Source organism: Neolamprologus brichardi, chromosome 9 (assembly GCF_056152115.1).
Source record: "Neolamprologus brichardi isolate AB-2024 chromosome 9, ASM5615211v1, whole genome shotgun sequence".
NCBI lineage: Eukaryota > Metazoa > Chordata > Actinopteri > Cichliformes > Cichlidae > Neolamprologus > Neolamprologus brichardi.
This window is the reverse complement of record NC_142112.1, coordinates 15,978,472-15,990,854: the sequence shown is the minus strand read 5'-3', so window position 1 is coordinate 15,990,854 and position 12,383 is coordinate 15,978,472. Positions and strand designations below refer to the sequence as shown.

The window sequence follows — 12,383 nt, the reverse complement described above, 5'->3', positions numbered from 1 at the left end:
CTTTTATTTCTACTAAAACAGGAATTTTGAGAAGTTGCAACAGGCTGCTTACAAAGTTATGTAACATTAGGCTAAATACAAACCAACATACATGTGTGCTCCTTTACTTTTTCATGCTTTTGAATAATTACGTCTTGTCTGCATCGTGTTGTTCAGTCCTGCTCAAAAGATGCAAGGAGTTCATAGTGGTCAGTAGAACCGCGTTAGTTTGGCCCTTTAACCAGGACTGTAGGGCCAAGTTGGACCTGACAGCACAGCTCCTGGGATCACTCAGGCATACAGACCTCTTCACCATTGTAAGGCAGGAATTTTTGGAGATTGGATGAGGAGCTTAGTAATTCATGAGGGGCTCAGAGTAAAGCCGCTGCTGCTCTGCATTAACAGTAGCCAATGGGGTAGCCACTGGCTACTTTTAATGCGTCTCGCTAGGGGTGCCTCTTGGGCGTCTCAAAGGTGAGATGTTTTGAGCAGACTGAGGATGCGCTGGAGAGACTGTGACTCTCAAATGGGTTGGGAAAACCTCGCTATCCACCGGAAGCGCTGGAGGCGTTGGTCAGGAGGACGAAGGTTGGGGCGGCTCTCTGCGATTTTGAAATGCACATTTAGCAGAAGGCTTCTCTACTTTTGATTCCGAGGTGTTTTCGGAAACACAAAGGAATGTCACAATTAAAAGTAGAATGCTAACAAATGTCGCCAATGGGGAAATTGTGCATCCAGACTGCATAATCTCATATTGTTATATTTTGAAGGGGGCTCGAGCTTTCCACTAATAAACAACACGGATTACAGTTAATAAATAATGTTGTTAAGCTGCAGCTGCGATGCTAATGTAGAACAGAGGCAATTACTCCTGCTCGAGCTGAAGTAAGTGGGCCAACCTCCTTTTGTCTAATGCGTTGGCATGACGTCACATCACATCTTCTTCTCACAGAGCCTGAAGAACATTTGCTGGTGTGGACCCATGTTTTATATCTGACTCAATGCAAGGACAACAAGGAATTCTTTGTTTTACACTTTTTAATACTTTTTGTTTTGCTTTTCAAATGCAGTTTTGTGGATGAGCCAAGCAGAGAGAGTTCAACTAGTGAACTGACATCAAACCAGCAGTTGGTAACAAACCACAGTGCAGACAAGGAAACAAAATAACAACGAGGAGTGAAAATTAGTCCTGGGTTCACCAGGTGGCCAGAGTCATGACTTCATTTGAAAGCTCTCCTTGCTGTGTAAGGTGATGAAATGAAAATGCTTTGTTCTCAGCTTGCTCCCACTGCCCCCCAGCAGCCGAATAATCATCATCACCTTCATCACATTAATCATAATTAATTGATTTTAAAAATGTGAGTTTAAGAAAGTTTGTTGAATCTCACTTGCAGCCCTGAGTAAACCTCAGGGAAAGAAGTACAAAACTGCATGAAGGCAACTATTTGTAATATTGGAATTTACAGTAAAACTTCCCTTGCCTAGAAGGAGAAATACAGCAGTCTATGAGCTTGAGAAATATGGAATATATTATCATTTCATGGCCTCTTTCCCCCCAGACTTTTACTGCTTGCTGTTTATTTTGTTCCTGAACTGAAAGGCAGGAATGTGTGTTCTTCCTGGGGTACACACACAATACGGGAAGTACTCTGTTCATACAGCAGTTTAGTGTCATTGAAATGAGGGGCTGGGAGATGATCCAGGTCCTGCGTCTCACCTTTAGACTTTCTGCTGTTAGCAGACTTGAGTGAGTAAATAGGCGATGGATCTGTGAGTGTATTTGACATAACAATTAGCACAAAAACAGTGAGTATCAACTAGGGCTGCACGATTTTGCATAAAATGAGAATCACGATTCTTTTGGCTTCTTTTCCAATATTAATATTTATTGCACTTATTAACTGCACATCAACTTCGTAACAGTTGAGACTGAACATAAAAACAATAAATAAACATAAAACAACAAATGTCTCACGTTTTGTCGTTGCCGCAAAATGTTGTACTGCTTGAAATTCCGTCTCCACCGTTGCTCGACACTGCGTGTATAGAGCAGGTAGTGCAACAATAGAAAAATAGTTGCGGGACGGCACTGTGTAGCGTTTGTCTAGGGTGTTGATCATTTTCCTAAATCCCCCGTTTTGCACAGTGTTGATGGGAGCCATATCTTTGGTCAGGTGATAAGTAATAGCCTCCGTAATTTCTTTGTGCCTGCGGGAGTTCGACGTGTATAGGGAAGCGCTGTATAAGGTTCCCGTTATTGATGTTTGGGTGGCTGACCGGGACAGATTGTCTCCTGTCACTTTCTCGTCATCCCTGACGTGCTCTCCGTTGTTTTTTCCCTGCTAATTTTAGCATCAAACGGCATAGCTTCTGTATCACGTGGTATAAGGCTCCGCCCTTGTCATTTGTTGAGCAGGAAGAGTGAGCGCTTGTTTTCATGCAGATTACGGCTGTATCCCAATTCAGGGTCTGCAGCCTTAAAGGCCGCATTTTAAGGCTGATTACGTCACCGCGACGCGACGAAGGCTGTCCCAATTCGAAGGCTGCTCGAAATGCGGCCCTCAAATACGTCCTTCATTTCCCTGAATTTTAAGGACGTGGCGGTGTAGACTTCGTGGCCCAACATATCCCAGAATGCATAGCGCGGCGGTGGGTGTGGATAATTTTGCCGAAAAAAAACGGCGGATGAGGGACTTCCGAAGAGTAACTTAGTAAACTAAGTACTGAATATTATGTCACTTGTTTATGTGCAAATGTTTAATAACGAAGAACATTAAAACATTACTGTTGGCCACATGTCGGCAAAGTTATGTGACATTAGTGACGTTTGTACTAACTTGGTTTTAAAGCCTTTACTTTAAAATATACGGCGTCCAATAGCTGAGCTTAATCTTACAGAGAATGATCAAAGCTCATGTAGAAACAAACAAGCAAATGAACAAAAGATTTTCTCCTTCATTTCTGTCAAACAAAGCTGTATGAAACGTTTCCAGCTGTTAGTATCATGGTTGCTAGGCAACCTGGGCAGCGCAACGGAGGCTAGACCGTCCCATTTCACAAGCCTCGCACTTCCGGCCTTAGCGGTCTTTGAGTACGCGGCCCTTGAGGATCGTTGAGGCTGCGTACTTTAAGGCTGCAGACCCTGAATTGGGATACAGCCTACATCCAGGATCAAAATGCGGTACAATCGTTGTCATCGTCTTTCTTTTTTTTTTTTTTTTTTAAATCGTTGTCATTTGGAAATGAGATCGCTCATAAGTATGAATCGAGATCGCGATTTTCTAACGATTAATCGTGCAGCCCTAGTATCAACTGCCCCTTACAAAATAACATGAACACAGGCTCCAGAGCAGCCACTACTCCTCCCTTACATCATTTCCAGAAAGAGTGATGAGCAGCGGGGCTATAACTTTGAGTGCCGTGGCATTAATATGAAAGCCCAACTTTTATTCCACCCTGTCTCCTTATTGCATCCGCTGTGATTTCTGCCTTTCTCTGCGGCGCTCGAGGGCTCCCGGCCGCCGGCCACTGATGACTTATTCTACCTCCCAGAGGATCCACGTTATGAGACTTAGGGAGGGTTAGTGAAATGCCCATTCCCAGAGCCCAGATTGACAGCACATTATTAAAAAAGGTGACACACACACACACACAGGTGATCATCCAGACCTGCATGCACACAAACATACACACATCCATAACTACACAAGGACACACTCACGCACACATGCTCCCTTTGCCCTGCAAGTGATGAAAAACAGTCCGAGTATAAAGTGCGTTATTATACTTTGTCTTGGAGGAAGAAAAATCCATAATGTAATAACACTGTGAAAAATCTATAGGAATGCAAGGTTATCCCTCCTGAATAGAAAAGAAAATGCTCAAGGCTGACAGAAAAATGCACCTTGTGCTGTTTTGTAATTTTCAAGCCCATTCAACACCAATTCCAAAAGTCTCCTTCCCTCTCAATGTTTTCCCCCAAACCCAGCGAGCATATGGCAGCTCTGCAGAGACAAATTTGTCAAAGATGAAAATTTAATTAAGATTTAATTTCTTTTTACTATGCCCATCAAGTAGTCTGATGCGATAAGGAGCTCGATGAATCATCATTCAGAGAGGGTGTGGAGTCTGGGTGTGGGGAGGGGTGCAGTGTGTGTGTGGGTGGTGGGGTTGGGGGGGGGGGGGGGGTCGTTGATATGTCGTCTTACAATGGCTCTGTGTTGAGAGCGCAGAAGAAGAGCGGGATTTAGAAAGTGATGAAAAAAGGAATGGCAAGGATAGAAGGAGGGGAAGTGGGCATCGCTCTCTGTCACAGCTAACTCAGCCTTCTGGGGTGGCTCTGTCTTTCTCGCTCTTTTCATCTGCGTCTCTCACCCCCTCAGCCTCTCACACACACCCACACACCCAGCCACCCCAACCATGCTTCTCTCATCCTCACTCATTCTTGCTTCCTTCCTCTGTGGAGACAGAAGGAGAGAGATCAGTTGAAGAATTAACCATGGCAGTTCATTTCACTGTAGGGCTGAGGACACTGAGGGAAATAGAAGCTGGCGGTGGAGGGGGCAGAAAACTGGTGGCCTCTGAAAAGTTGAATTCAGATTGTAAAAATATATTCTCTGTGTTATATTAAACCCAGAATCCGTGTATGCACTTCAAATGGATGACTTGATTTAGAGAACCCATGTTTCTCTGTGCAGTTTGTGTGCTAAAGAAAAGATCTTAGTTAGTTCAAGTACTGCATGTGTATGATGTCTGTATGCAAAGATCCATTCATTCAATTTCAATTCAGTTCAATTCAATTTTATTTATACAATGCCAAATCACAACAACAGTTGCTTAAAGGCACTTTATATTGTAAGGTAGACCCTACAATAATACATACAGAGAAAAACCCAACAATCACATGACCCCCCCCTATGAGGAAGCACTTTGGCGACAGTGGGAAGGAAAAACTCTCTTTTAACAGGAAGAAACCTCCAGCAGAACCAGGCTCAGGGAGGGGCGGGGCCATCTGCCAAGACTGGCTGGGGTTTGAGAAGGAAGACAGGATAAAAGACCTGCTGTGGAAGAGAGCGTGTGATTCAGTGCAGAGAGGTCTATTAAGACATAGTGAGTGAGAAAGGTGAAAAGGAAAAACTCAATGCATCATGGCAATCGCCCACCAGCCTATGCCTATTGCAGCATAACTAAGGGAGGATTCAGGGTCACCTGATCCAGCCCTAACTATATGCTTTAGTGCATGTGAGAGCGAAGTGCTCTCATGAGGTGATATGTATCTATGCTCATGAAGCATCATTTTCTTCAAAACACTTCACATTTTGTTGTCACTTTACAGACTGGATCTATTTAGAGAACGTATGATACAGAGTACGTACAATATTGGGAAACAGTGAGAAAGTACATGCATCTAAGATAAACTTGAGAAGTCAAAATTCGAAGGTCGAAAATTTTTTTGAAAGAAACACATAAACTTGATAACTTCTTTTCACACATGGAATACAGATGGATAGAATTATTAGCCTCCCTGATGTTAATAGTAAACTGTGTATTCTGTTTGCTGGATAGCAGCCTGCAGACTTCGGTAAGTCTCACACACGTCTCCTGAGCAACCTCAGCCCTTTCTTCTCTGGCAAATCTCTTAATCTCCCTCAGATTTGATGGTCTTCTGGCTTGGATCTTGGCCTACAGTTCACCCCAAAGATTTTCATTGTGATTCAAGTCAGGGTTTTGGGAGGCCAGTCAGTAATGTTTGTTTTGGTCTTCTGAAGGTAGTACCTTGCCAGGACCGATCTATGTTTTGGGTCGCTGTTGCGTTGGAAGTGATGAGACAGAATCATTTTGCTGTTGAGTGCTTGAGGTTTCATTTCAAAATCTTCACATATTCTTCTTTGTAATTTCTTCGGCCTTGATGATTCCGAGTTCCAGATATACTGAAGCATCCCCACAGCATAATACTCCCACCACCATGCTTCACTGTGGGTATCTTGTTCTTTGGGTTGTATGCCTCTCCCTTCTTTCTCCAAACGGTTTCATCTCAGCATGCATAATCTGTCTGCAGGTTGTCATTAGCTTGCTTGAGTCTGGCTTGAAGGCAACTTTTCTGCAGAGGTGAAGTTTTTCTTGGTCTGCAACCTTGCAGTTCATTCCCGTGCAGGGTTCCAGTGACTGTCTCCTTCGAGACTACAATTCCCAACTTTAGTTATTGACATAATGCTTCCTCAGTGACAGTGTCACCTCAAACCCCTGCGTAAGTTTTTGTACTGTATGTACATGGGAAGATAACCCTCAGTTTTACCAGCTTCAAGTATTACAAAGTTAAAACACATGTTTTCACAGCACTGGTTTGTGCTATGGGTCTACAAAAAGATCTGTTTTCAGTAGGCTAATAACATCGACCCTGGTCAATTTTTATTATTATTCTGTTATTGTGTGCGAATTTTATGATATTTATGATCTCTAAAGAAAATTTGCAGGTTTAGAACTTCTATGTTGAAAATACCTTGCTCTGTTTCAAAAACACTTTCAGCTTTCAGGGTTTCAGGGTCATCTGTAGGTAACATTCCTGACATCATCAGTCTGTTAAAGTGGCAGCATTCTGTTATTCTGATGTAACTCACTTTTCAGTTAATGCTCCTCAGCACTTCATTCAGACGCACCCACAGCAGTGATGGAGAGATCGACGGTGCACATGTGACTCTTACCATATGTGTAAAGCACTTCTTGCACGTCAGCTTTAGCGAAGTGTAATCGCACTTTTGAACATTTAGTTCACTCTACCGATGTCGCTAAGAGCACGGCTTCTCTGTGTGCAAGTGTGCTGCACGGTGAGAAAGACAGCTGCCCCCACCCATCACACATAGGCACAAAGTGGGAGAGAAGGAGTGATCTCATTTGCAAAAATGCATAATTGAGCAATTTCTTCAGTACATCCGTCCCTTTCGGTGAGCTAAGCAACTGACAAAGACACATGAGAGAAATGTGCAGTAGTCACCTTCTGTCTACCATAATGGGGCTGGGTGCACTCTGCATGCTGTAGGTCCAACCTAGTAAGACTGCCTGCTGACCTGACTTTTTAAAAGTAACCAACATGAAGCTCACATATCAATATATGTAGTTAGTTGTGCATGCAAGAAAGTTAAGAGAAACTGAGTTAATATGTTTCAAAGTTAGGTGATCAATATTTTCTTCTCAGTAGCTAAACTAACACCTAAACACTCATTTATACTCCAAATCATTTCAATTCATTTCTATTTATATAGCGCCAAATTTTCTATTCTAAGTTAAAGCCCCAACAGTAACACAACCCTCTGTGAGCAAGCACATGGTGAATGTGGGAAGGAAAAACTCCCTTTTAACAGGAAGGAAGCTCTGGCAGCTGTGAGTTTTGTATTTGTCTCCTTATATTGTTTGTGTCTGTATCTGTAAAAAATATTTTCTGCTCTCTTGGTCAGGTCACGCTTGGAAAAAGAGATGTTTTAATCTCAGTTTTAACTTGGAGAGAAACAACATACGAGCTGGGATAGGCTGCAGTGCTGACCTGTTTTAGGATATTACTTAACCACTTTTGAAAATAAAAGCATACATCCTTAGCTGCTACATGTTCAGCAGTGAATGAGCTGTTGCAGACAGCATGGGGAAGTAGAACAATAGGAAGCAGGTAGTCTGTGAAGTCACACAAACACATATGAATTTCCTTAAGATTTAAAATAAGACCAGCTTTGTACTTGTGCGTCACTTGTTACTCACACTGCCTTCAAATCCATTTCAAATTGCTTTCATGTCTCCTTACAGTATAAGCACTCATGCATGTATAGGTGTATTCTGTATTCATCGAATGCAGATGGAAGAAACGATGGACATCACCAGTGAAACACAAGCTGGTGGGACAGGAAAGAGAAAGGCTTTTGAAGGTTGTGACCAGTGTCAGCACGGGGATGTACGCAGTGAAGTTATGAGGGGAGCATGGCTCTGCTGCACTGTGACAGCCTTGTAAAAGTTCAGTCATTGAGTTTGATGATAGCTGTTATGGCAGCCATAATAACATATCCTACCAGTCACCTGTAGCCATTACCTTTTTATGACGATCACACTGTTGCACGGCACACATGTATGCTTTGGTTTATCGAGTGGCCGGCGCGCAGGTTTTTCATCGTGTGATGTGTTTGACTGACACTGCTAATTGAAAGTCTTTGGTGCTAGTGTCTAGACATTTTAATGGCCGTAGTAAGGAGGAAATGATAGATAGTTTTTCTTCTTTTCTTTTAAACTTTTGCAACTTCCTTGCACTCAGAGAGTGTCATTTTCATCCAACGACGACTAACGTTCAGATTAATTAAGTCCCGATTTGTTCCATCTGCATCTGGATAAAATGAATAGAATGGCTTATCAGAGAAGGATTAAGAGGCACTTGTTCAGATTTAGCTAAAGCCAGCCTCGGAGTTTATGGATCCCCTTTGATCAAAGCAGTGAAAGGCTCGAACATGCAGTGGATTTCTCCAGCAGGATTCATTCCCCACCCCCCAGCTGGAAGAGAAGATCCACCCCCAACCCTCAGTATCCCACTCACGCAGAACACCTTGCCTCTCCCACGTTCCACATTAGCATGATGAGAAGCGCTGTGATATCAAGTGTTATTTCATTTGACTTACACATAGCATGTTATTTTTTTCCTTGTGTGGTTTTTCTATAATGAGTGCCAACTTGAGGGAGCTGATCATAGGAATGTGAACAAACACACACGCGCGCGCACACATATTTAGGTTGCCTGATCGATCTTCCTCCTTTTGTGAGATTTATGCGTTTCAGCGGCAAGACCAAATCCCTCAGGAACTGATGGTGCCACCGTGGAATAAAGCTCACTCTTTCTCACAATTACTGTACTTGGGCAGATTTGGGCAGATATGAACACGTAACACACCCATCTTAAAAAATGGTTCTTTTGCCAAAAGCATTAAAATGAATCCTGTGTGGTGTTTAACAACTGCAGTAGTAAGACTTTGCTTTACTAACCAATCCACACAGTACATTTGTTAAAGATATCATTTAAAGAAAATTAGCGCTTAGTGTTTTCTTCTTTTATTTAGCTTCGTGGCTCGATAAAAAGGAAGGTCTGTCATTTCCTTTTGAATTTAACTGAGGTCCAATAAACCGTGTTTTAAATGTGGGTTTTTCATCATCTCTGAGCTCTACTGTGATTTCAATTAGTGCCATATGTTTATGCATCTACACACATTCATTCAGGAGCTTTGCTCTCATGTATAACACCCACTCATTTGAATTTTCATTTTACCCCCATTCTCCTTCTTTGTTCTCTATAAAACTTATTGGCTGTTGTTTTGCATCCTGTCATTCTGCTTCTCCTGCTGCCCATCTTCCCCGCTACCTTTTTCTCTCCTCCTTCTCCTTCTTGCCTCTGCCTGTGCTCGCTCCATCTCTTTCTTTTGTTTCATGCTCACTCTGTCTTTCTCCCTCTCTTTCTTTTTCTCCCCCACAACACCCCCAACCACCCCAGAGACCAAGCTTGTTTACTCTGTCTTTTCCACATCTCGGCTCTCTGCAGCTGTGACGGTAATCTTTCTTTCAAATATTTGTTTCTTCCATCTCCAGATTTCCCCCCCCCCCCCCCCCCCCCCCTCCTTCTCACTTTTCGTGCCGCCACTGATGCACACCTCGTTCCATCCCTGAAATCTTAACTGCGCTTTGTCCATCTTGGCTCTTGGGGACTTTAAGGCTTGCCACCTTCAATTCACATCTACACATTGAGACGTAGCAGGGAAGCCGGGCAAGACGTAATTTTGCTCCTGAGGAATTCAATCAGCTTGCATGCTGTATGCTTGTGTTTTGGCAGTCTTTCCGCTGCTAACCAGTTAGCAATGCCTGTCACCACCACTGAGCTCTATATAGCCAAAGAGCTCTAGATGATGATGGATTGCTATAAAACGATGGCAGCCTCGGAAAGTAATTACCAACTTTGCCTGCGGTGGAAATTCAGCTGATAAGCGCCTTTCCAGGGAAGTCCAGGTATTGCCAAAGCAAACAGGTGAGACACATTGAAGGTCAGAACAGAAGTGATACAGACAGAAACAACACAGCGACACGCACGGTCATACACGCGCAAGCACACACCAGCTGAGCCCCATGCTAACGAACGCTCTTGACAGTAAAATCTAGAAAGCATGCAGAAATGTTCCTAAGATGAGTGCCCTTTCTGCACATGTGCAGACACACTGAATAAATGACAGACGAGCCAGTTCAGTGATGCAACAGAATGCATGCCAAAGATTTAGAGGCTGAATATCCATGGGAGAACATTTTATTATGGGTTTCTGATAATCCATTAGTGAGATCTTGGATGCTTGACAGCGTAGCTGGAAGCCATCCGATATAGAGTAAACATCAAGCAATGAGACTTCTAATCACACTGTGAAGTGAGATTTGTTGCAAATCGGTTGATGCCCCACATGAGTCAGTCTGCACTGTATTGTAATGCACCGATCTGCACATGTGTCATATGTGCTGACCCCAAATGTGCGGTGAATCACACGGAGATCATGTTCACCAGCCTAGCAGCTCAGAACTGCGATCTCTGCACAACACATAAAAATCAATGGATCACAGAGTCAACAAATGCGGCTCCTAATGCTCGTCCTGTGCGATAAGACAAAATTAGATTAGATTGGAGCCAGTGGCCCGTAATGGTGAGGCCACTGGCCTCACCATTATGGGTGAAGGTGAATTGGAAACGATGGCGGTTAAAAATCATTTCAGTGACCTGACATGAGATCCATGGATCTACTAGGACCCCACAGGCTGTGCCTAAAGCACTGAATAATTGTAATGACAGGCCACTGGTGTCTGAGATTATGACCTGAGAGGAAAGGTTCTATGGCCTTGAGCCCAGTGAAGTGGCAAAGTGTAATTTGTCAAATGAGTGATCACTGTGAACCACGTCTTTGTACGAAACATGATTTATACAGTTTTTATAGATACATTTAACCTGAGGATGGGTGGAGGACAGACCACGCTGCATAATGAACACATGGCTTTTAGACCGCTGTGATCTGTTTGGCATTTGTGTAGCTGGTACAGTGGAGCCCATAGTGAATATGTTCTCTGTTATGAAGAATATCTCTACTTAAATTGTAAACTTTCTGTGGTGCACACTAATGAAAGTCTGTACAGTAATAACAAGACCTAGTGATCTCTCTCTCTCTCACACACACACACACACACCAGCTCTGCTTCTTTATTTATATCCTTTTCCATTAAACATAGTGGGTCCCCCTGCTAAACTTTCACACTAGATGCAGATAACGTTTGTGTATTATTGCTCTGTCAGCTACTTAACCAGCCCCTCTGTAGCACTGCAAGCCCCCCCCCCCCCCCCCCTTCTTTTTCTTTTTACAGTTCAGTTAAGGACCTAAAATTCTTCGTGAATATCTGGTTTCAATACATGCACATTTATTTCACAGGGGCATTGGATTTTAATGGATGTCTCTATGTACAAAAAAATATGAGATAACTTCATTGTGATGCTCTCTGTTCATGCACTGCACATTAGGTATTCAACGTGAACATATTTGCAGCATATCTGTTGCTCTCTGTGGCTTTGATTGGCGATCAACCAGGACCTGTGTGAAAAGAAGACTAATGAAACACTGCCTCTGGCATGCCCGTCTCCCAACAGTTTTTTCATACTTGTTGGCCTCTATTTAGGAAAAACAAAAAAAACAACTATTTTTTTCTGTTGCACTGTGTTTTGTGAGGTGGCAGCTTTCATATGCAAATGATTGTATCCAGCCCAACTTCCCAAATCCGAGTGTGACAATGAAAATGACTGGGATCCTGATGGTTTCTGCCTCATCCTTCCTGTCTCATGGTTAGCATCTGTCCACCCCCTTGAGGTCTGACACCCATTACACTCTGTCTCCATGTGTCAGCATAGACTTTTGTACTTCACGGTTATCAAGCAGGTCATAGCTTTGGCTCCTAAATACAACCGGCAGGCAGAGATCAGAGGAAGAGTGATTGAATGACAGCAGTTTGATCAAAGTGCACGAACACAAACACACACACTCGGGAAACCCTCGTTTCCCCTGAGTACTTGGAGATATTTCGTGACGGCTCCATTAGATGAAAGACCCCACCAAAAATCCTGCACATGTGCCTTCTCAGCTTCTTCAGCAGCAGGTGTGATAGCGAGCGAATGATAGGAGAGATGTGAGCTGGAGGGAGAGTGAGATCTCATCTTATTTCATTTCGGTTTCTACTGTTTAGAAGAAGTATGGGTACTCTTGCACAGCATGCTTCTCTTTTCATGGCGAGCAGGTTGTTTGTTTTGGTGGGCAGACTGCCTTAATGAGGGCAGGGGGCAGAGCGAATGGGAGGGAGGGCCTCGCTTTAAA

General features: G+C 43.3%; 1 protein-coding gene across 4 annotated transcripts in view; it reads left to right on the top strand.

Moving 5' to 3' along the window:
- The window catches only part of ntng1a (netrin g1a), a 118,569-nt gene that overhangs the window by 84,526 nt on the left and 21,660 nt on the right, over positions 1–12,383 (top strand). The gene's annotated exons all lie outside the window — the stretch shown is intronic.